Raw genomic sequence first — 8,306 nt, 5'->3', positions numbered from 1 at the left:
GTGTAACTCAATCAGAGTCCAGACACAGATTTACCTTCTATAGTAAATACAGCAGCTAAACTCAATAGAAACCCATTTGTAAGGCATTAGCCCAGGCTGTGTAGTCTGACTGTGTTATGGATCTCCTGTTGGTTAAAAATGCAGGACAACCTCTTTAGATCCAAAGATTTTATATATTGGGACTTTATCAAAAAGAAATACCTACCAGATGATAAAACAAAACAATCTCACACAACACTCAAAGTACAGATGTAGTGGGTGTCTGTAGAAAAACAAACTTATTTGAATTTTCCAACTCAGAACTCCCCTTGGATCCCTTTACATTAGGACTATTACTCAAAGCACAACTAGGATTCCACATCCTCAAGATGCTAGCAAAACATTACTAGCATGGCAAGTAATCTTATAAATGTGAACATACAGGTGCTGGCCAGTAAATTAGAATATCATCAAAAGGTTGAAAATATTTCAGTAATTCCATTCAAAACGTGAAACTTGTACATTATATTCATGCAATGCACACAGACCAATGTATTTCCGATGTTTATTACGTTTAATTTTGATATTTATAGGTGACAACCAATGAAAACATCAAATCTGGTATCTCAGAAAATTAGAATATTCTAAAGGCCAATGAAAAAATGTTTGTTTCTCTAATGTTGGCCAACTGAAAAGAATGAACATGAAAAGAATGTGCATGTATAGCACTCAATACTTAGTCGGGGCTCCTTTTGCCTCAATAACTGCAGTAATGCGGCGTGGCATGGACTCGATCAGTCTGTGGCACTGCTCAGGTGTTATGAGAGCCCAGGTTGCTCTGATAGTCGTCTTCAGCTCCTCTGCATTGTTGGGTCTAGCGTATTGCATCCTCCGCTTCACAATACCCCATAGATTTTCTATGGGGTTAAGGTCAGGCGAGTTTGCTGGCCAATCAAGGACAGGGATACCATGGTCCTTGAACCAGGTGCTGGTGGTTTTGGCACTGTGTGCAGGTGCCAAGTCCTGTTGAAAGGTGAAGTCTGCATCCCCATAAAGTTGGTCAGCAGCAGGAAGCATGAAGTGCTCTAAAACTTCCTGGTAGACGGCTGCATTGACCCTGGACCTCAGGAAACAGAGTGGGCCAACACCGGCAGATGACATGGCACCCCACACCATCACTGACGGTGGAAACTTTACACTGGACCTCATGCAACGTGGATTCTGTGCTTCTCCGCTCTTCCTCCAGACTCTGGGTCCTTGATTTCCAAAGGAAATGCAGAACTTGCTTTCATCAGAAAACATAACTTTGGACCACTCAGCATCAGTCCAGTCCTTTTTGTCCTTGGCCCAGGCGAGACGCTTCTTGCGCTGTTTCATGTTCAAGAGTGGCTTGACACACGGAATGCGACACCTGAATCCCATGTCTTTCATGAGTCTCCTCGTGGTGGTTCTTGAAGCGCTGACTCCAGCTGCAGTCCACTCTTTGTGGATCTCCCCCACATTTTTGAATGGGTTTGTCGTCACAATTCTCTGCAGGGTGCGGTTATCCCTAGAGCTTGTACACTTTTTTCTACCACATTTTTTCCGTCCCTTCGCCTGTCTGTTAATGTGCTTGGACACAGAGCTCTGCGAACAGCCAGCTTCTTTAGCAATCACCTTTTGTGTCTTGCCCTCCTTGTGCAAGGTGTCAATGATTGTCTTTTGGACAGCTGTTAAGTCAGAAGTCTTCCCCATGATTGTGGTGCCTTCAAAACAAGACTGAGGGACCTTTTAAAGGCCTTTGCAGGTGTTTTGAGTAAATCAGCTGATTAGAGTGGCAGCAGGTGTCTTCTATATTCAGCCTTTTCAGAATATTCTAATTTTTTGAGATACCAAATTTGGAGTTTTCATTAGTTGTCACTTATGAATATCAAATTTAAATGTAATGAACATTGGAAATACATTGGTCTGTGTGCATTGCAAGAATATAATGTAAAAGTTTCACGTTTTGAATGGAATTACTGAATTATTTTCAACCTTTTGATGATATTCTAATTTACTGGCCAGCACCTGTATGTTCTGGCCATGACTCAGGGAGAGCTCAGTCGTCAGGCAGAATCTACGGTTGTCTCTACATGCTACTTGACAACAATAAACATGACATACTCACCTCTACGGATGCCAGTCAATGGAATCAAGAGAGAAGCCCAAGTCAAAATGGTCCAAAGCTGATGCCAAAGCTGTTTCAAAGTAGATGCCATCTTTGTTGTTACGCTCTGTCACATCATCCTGCTAGATCGACCTGCAGAGCAAAATACCTTTGCTTCTGCTACTGTCCATCTAGATTTCTAGACAAACAAATTCCTAAACAATCCTATATTGATTGGACCCTGCATGCCCTGGCCTGACTCTCTCGAACCTTGTCAGGATGCAGCTATGTATTACAAGGTTCCAATACCTTAAAGCCATACTTTGCAACTTTTTCAGATTTTTAAATAATTTTCTTGTGCCAGTATGTGCAAAAATTACCCTTTTCAACGATAATGAAATGTCACTCAGACCCCCACCGCCCCTTCTGGCCAGAATTCCACTTTTGCAACTTCAGAGTGGCGGTCCGGTCTGACATACCTGGCGCTTCAGTCTTCTTCCAGCACGTTTCCTGCATGTTTTAGATCATGAACACAGCAGCTTTTTTTCAATTTAGTGATAAATCACTCATGTAGACACCAATGAAGGCTGGGAAGACATTTCAGCATTTAGATTAAGGTGTTAAAAAGACGAGCGTGCAGCAAAGAGATACGTTTCTTTTTCAGTTTGACCACAGATGATTTTAACAGACACTAAAGGGTGTTAAAAGCAAGCAAAACTGCCAAGTGTAACTTTTACTCAACTGTGTGTCATGTTTGAGGGTAATTTCTTGACCCATGACATGAAGAATCACCACCGAGAGACAGAAGGTAAGTTTAAATGATTTATTTTGAATGGGAGAGGTAGCCGAAGCTTCTGCAGGACTGGAGGGATCCGTGGGGTCTGAGAGAGGAAGAGAGGTCAGAGTCTGGAGCAACGTGAGACGATGATGAAAAAATAAGAAGGCTTACTGTTTCCTGAATGCTCCGGTATTTTGTGTGTGTGTGTGTGTGTGTGTGTGTGGGGGGGGGGGGGGGTTAGTCAAACCTGGCTGGATGGGGAGACCGAGGAGCTGCAGGTGGATAGGTGGGGTGATGGAGAGCTGGCGATCAGGGGCAAACAGCAGGACTGGAATGTGGTAGATGGTTCCAAAGATATAGCAGAGAGTGGAGATGAACAGATGACTGGAACCCAAGACTGAGTATCATCTGGCAATGGTGAGATGTCCAGCTGCTCCTTAAATCCCCTGATCGCTGATGAGCTGATTTGGCACAGCTGGGCTCTCCAGACACACCCACCTGAAAAACACTCAGCAGAGATGGTTATGCAGCACAGATCATGACAGTACCCCCCCCCCCCTCAAAGGCCGACACCCGGCGGCCACGCAGAGGAGGAGGAGGCGGAGGAGGAGGCAGCAGCAGAAGACCGAGCGGCGTCAAAGTCCCTGATGAGAGAAGGGTCCTCAATCCAGGAACTGGGGACCCACTGGCGATGTTCTGGACCATAACCCTCCCAGTCCACCAAGAACTGACGCCCCCGGCCCCTGGGCCTGACGTCCAGCAGGCGCCGAACACGAAAGCCAAGTCCACCATCAGTGAGACGAATAGGAGAAGGGGGAGCAGGAGCAGGAACAGGACACAACGGACTGGACGAGACAGGTTTCAGGAGGGATACATGAAAGACAGGGTGGATCTTCATAGACGGGGGCAGGACAAGACGGACAGAACAGGGACTGAGAACCTCCTGAATGGGATATGGGCCAATGAAGCGAGGTGAAAGTTTCCTAGTTGTACCCTTGAGACCAATATCTTTGGTTGACAGCCAGACCTGTTGACCTGGACTGTACACGGGCGCGGGTCTGCGGTGTCGATCTGCCAGCCGTTGGTTGCGCTCTTTGGTGCGCTGAAGGGCCACCCGGGTTTGGATCCATGTTCTCCTTGCCCGGCGGATAAACTGAGGGACTGTGACAGAGGAGGATAGATCCGAAGGGAACAGGGGAGGTTGGTAACCAAGGGATGATTCAAACGGGGACTTACTGGTTGCAGTGGAAACGTGGGTGTTGTGCGCGTACTCGATCCATGGTAGTTGGGTGCTCCAGCTGGTAGGGTTTGAAGAGCAGACACATCTGAGCATAGCCTCCAACTCCTGATTGAGCCGCTCACACTGACCTTTAGTTTGGGGGTGGTAACCAGAACTCAGGGAAACACGGGCCCCCAATAAGGTGGCAAATTCCTTCCAGACCCTGGAGAGGAATTGGGGGCCGCGATCTGACAAGATCTCCGATGGGATGCCATGAAGCCTGAAAACATGGGTTATGAGGAGGTTAGCGGTTTCAGTGGATGATGGAAGGGATTTCACTGGAACAAAATGACAGGCTTTTGAAAATCTATCGATTATAGTGAGAAATGCAGAAAAACCTTTGGAGAGGGGTAGGCCAGTAACGAAGTCCACTGCTATATGCGACCATGGGCGAGATGGAATGGGGAGAGGATTTAACAGTCCTGCCGGGGGTTGATTGGTGGTTTTATTCCGGGCACAGACATGGCAGGCGTTGATGTACTCTTTAGTGTCATTAAACATGGAGGGCCACCAGAATGACCTGCGGATCAGGGCGAGAGTGCGACCAATTCCAGGGTGAACGGAAAACTTGGCGGTATGTGCCCAGTGGATCACTGCTCCTCGAACCTGTTGAGGCACAAACAGTTTATTGGGGGGACCATTACCTGGGTCAGGATCAGTGCGTTGGGCGTCCAGAACTTTGTTGGTGATGTCCCAGGAAACAGCTCCTACAACACAAGATGGAGGAAGGATAGTGGCGGGTTCGAGGTCTCTGTCTGAAGCGTACTGGCGGGATAGAGCATCTGGTTTGACATTCTTTGATCCGGGGATGTAGGAAATGATGAAATTGAAGCGTGTGAAGAACAAGGACCACCGGGACTGTCTGGCGTTTAACCTCTTGGCCTCTTTCAGGTAAGCAAGGTTTTTATGGTCTGTCCAGATAATGATGGGATGCTCTGAACCTTCAAGCCAATGGCGCCACTCTTCCAGAGCCAATTTGATGGCTAGCAGCTCTCGGTCTCCCACATCATAGTTTTGCTCCGCCTGAGAGAGTTTCTTTGAAAAGAAAGCACAGGGATGTAATAGATTATCTGAAGGTGACATTTGAGATAGGACAGCACCAACGCCAGAATCTGAGGCGTCGACTTCCATGGTGAACTGAACAGACGGATCAGGGCGAACCAAAACAGGAGCTTGAGTGAAACGTCTCTTTAACTCCTGAAAAGCCTCTTCAGCGTTAGCTGACCACACAAAGGCTCTTTTAACAGAAGTCAACTGCGTCAAGGGAGATGCCACCTGGCTGTAGCCACGAATAAAGCGCCGATAAAAATTTGCAAACCCGAGGAAACGTTGAAGCTGTTTACGGGTAGTGGGAGTTGGCCAGTCACGGACAGCTTCAACCTTTTCTGGGTCTGTTCTCAGCTTTCCCTTCTCCAGAACAAATCCCAGAAATTTCACTGAGGAAACGTGGAATTCGCATTTTTCAGCCTTGATGAAAAGGCGGTTCTCCAGAAGGCGTTGTAGAAAAGCGCGGACATGTTGATGGTGTTCGGAAAGGGTACTGGAAAAAATCAGAATGTCGTCGAGGTATACAGTGACAAATGAATTGATATAGTCAGAGAGTACGGAGTTTACCAGGGACTGGAACACTGCGGGAGCATTAGTCAGGCCAAAAGGCATGACGAGGTACTCGTAGTGGCCCAAAGGTGTCTTGAAGGCCGTTTTCCACTCGTCACCCTCCTTGATCCTTACAAGATGATAAGCGTTGCGGAGATCCAATTTGGTGAAGATGGTTGCATTCTGTACAGGGTCAAAGGTGGAGGAAAGCAGAGGCAGAGGATATTTGTTCTTGACTGTTATTTGATTTAACCCTCGATAGTCGATACAAGGACGCAGGGAACCATCTTTCTTTGAAACAAAGAAGAACCCTGCGCCCAAGGGAGAAGTGGATGGACGAATCAGACCTGATGCTAAGGACTCAGAGATGTATGTGGTCATGCATTCATGTTCCGCTTTAGAAAGACTGTACAACCTGCTGGATGGGAATGTGGCATCAGGAAGCAGGTCGATACTGCAATCATATGGACGATGGGGAGGTAAGGATGCAGCTCGATCTTTGCTGAAAACTGCTTGTAGGTCATGATATTCTGATGGCACTGAAGAAAGGTCCGGAATGGGTGGAGGACTGGAAGCAGGAACCTGGACCGGAAGGCTAGCGGACAACAAACAGTGGGACAAGCAGTAAGGACTCCAGGCAGCAACTTGACCAGTCTTCCAATCGATGTGGGGGTTGTGCATGCTAAGCCATTCATGTCCTAAGACGACTGGAAACTGAGGAGAGGGAAAAACAAAAAATGAAATGACTTCTTGGTGGTTACCAGACACTTGCAACTTGACAGGCTCTGTTCGGTGGGTGATGGTAGTGAGCGCGTTGCCATCCAATGATGAAACCTGAACTGGAGTGAGAAGAGGTGTCGTTGGAATTCTCAGTTTAGTGACCACAGACTGATCTAGAAGATTCCTCTCACAACCAGAGTCAAGCAGGGCTGTAGTTAAAAAAGGCAGCTGATTAAAAAAAACAGAGCAGGTCAATACACACCGGGAGGCTTCTTTGTTAGTGCTGCTACCCACCAGAACTCCCGGACTTACTGGTGGGCTCTCCCTTTTGGGCGAATTGGACAGTTAGGTAGAAAGTGACCAGACAAACCACAGTACAGACACAGTTGGGAGGAGATGCGACGTTGTCTCTCTTCTGGGGTCAGACTAGCCCGGCCTATCTGCATGGGAACCTCTGGAGGAATTGAGGCAGAAGCAAAAGCAGACGGCAGAGCTGGAGGAATAGTGGAACGAGCGGTCTGATGGGTATGATAACTGGGCAAAGCAGACCTGGGACGGGTCTTGAGTCTTTTCTCAATGCGAATAGCTAGAGTGATAAGATCCTCCAGAGTACCAGGTTCAGGACACAGGGCTAGTTGGTCCTGGATTTTGTCGTGGAGGGCTTGAGTAAAAGCTCCTTTTAATGACTCCTCATCCATAATAGAAGTGATAGCTAATGTTCTGAATTCAACTGCAAAGTCTGAAACAGTTTGCTTTTCTTGCTTCAGATTCCAAATGGCCCGGGCTATTTCTGAGGGTGTCTCTGATTTACCAAAAGTTCTATTAAAATCTACGAGGAAGTTGTCTAAGGAACCTCTAAGGAAACTAGGTTCCTGACTTTTTGCCTCAGCCCACTGTAAGGCACGACCTCGGAGCAGACCGACAATGTAAGAAATTTTTGCGGGATCGCTAATAAATGCTTATGGGGTTCTTTCAAACGCTAACATGCATTGGAGAAGAAAACAACGTATTTTGCCGGACTCACCGGAGAAGGTATCGGGAGGAGGCGAGTCTGCAACTCAGAAGTGCCAATGTGTAGACGGACCAGGCTGAACCGGAGGTAGTTGAGGTGGAGGTGGAGAAACTGAAGCAGCCGGAACAGATAGCTTTTAATTTAGTTCCCTTAATCTGGAGTCTAACTGGAACAAACGTTGGTTAGTGTTGGCTTGATGTTCGAGGAGAGTCTGTATAGATTGTTCATGTTGGGCGAAAGCTGTGGATATAACAGATGGTAGTGATTCGACAGCGGGGTCAGGAGTTTGGCCAGATGATTCTGTCATGTTTGAGGGTAATTTCTTGACCCACGACATGAAGAATCACCACCGAGAGACAGAAGGTAAGTTTTAAATGATTTATTTTGAATGGGAGAGGTAGCCGAAGCTTCTGCAGGACTGGAGGGATCCGTGGGGTCTGAGAGAGGAAGAGAGGTCAGAGTCTGGAGCAACGTGAGACGATGATGAAAAAATAAGAAGGCTTACTGTTTCCTGAATGATCCGGTATTTTGTGTGTGTGTGTGTGTGTGTGTGGTTGGGGGGGGGGGGGGGGGGGGGGTTAGTCAAACCTGGCTGGATGGGGAGACCGAGGAGCTGCAGGTGGATAGGTGGGGTGATGGAGAGCTGGCGATCAGGGGCAAACAGCAGGACTGGAATGTGGTAGATGGTTCCAAAGATATAGCAGAGAGTGGAGATGAACAGCTGACTGGAACCCAAGACTGAATATCATCTGGCAATGGTGAGCTGTCCAGCTGCTCCTTAAATCCCCTGATCGCTGATGAGCTGATTTGGCAC

The 8,306-nt window shown here is 47.4% G+C and overlaps 1 long non-coding RNA gene across 1 annotated transcript; it reads right to left on the bottom strand.

Annotated features, from left to right (window-relative positions):
- Positions 1–4,315: 4,315 nt before the first annotated feature.
- Positions 4,316–4,994, bottom strand: LOC139066354 (uncharacterized). Its single transcript, XR_011519252.1, has 3 exons — positions 4,809–4,994; positions 4,503–4,684; positions 4,316–4,384 (listed from the first exon to the last, which is right to left on the bottom strand). It is a non-coding gene; the product is annotated as an uncharacterized lncRNA (long non-coding RNA).
- Positions 4,995–8,306: the final 3,312 nt, after the last annotated feature.

Source organism: Nothobranchius furzeri, chromosome 2, assembly GCF_043380555.1.
Source record: "Nothobranchius furzeri strain GRZ-AD chromosome 2, NfurGRZ-RIMD1, whole genome shotgun sequence".
Lineage (NCBI taxonomy): Eukaryota > Metazoa > Chordata > Actinopteri > Cyprinodontiformes > Nothobranchiidae > Nothobranchius > Nothobranchius furzeri.
This window is presented reverse-complemented; position numbering and strand designations above follow the sequence as displayed.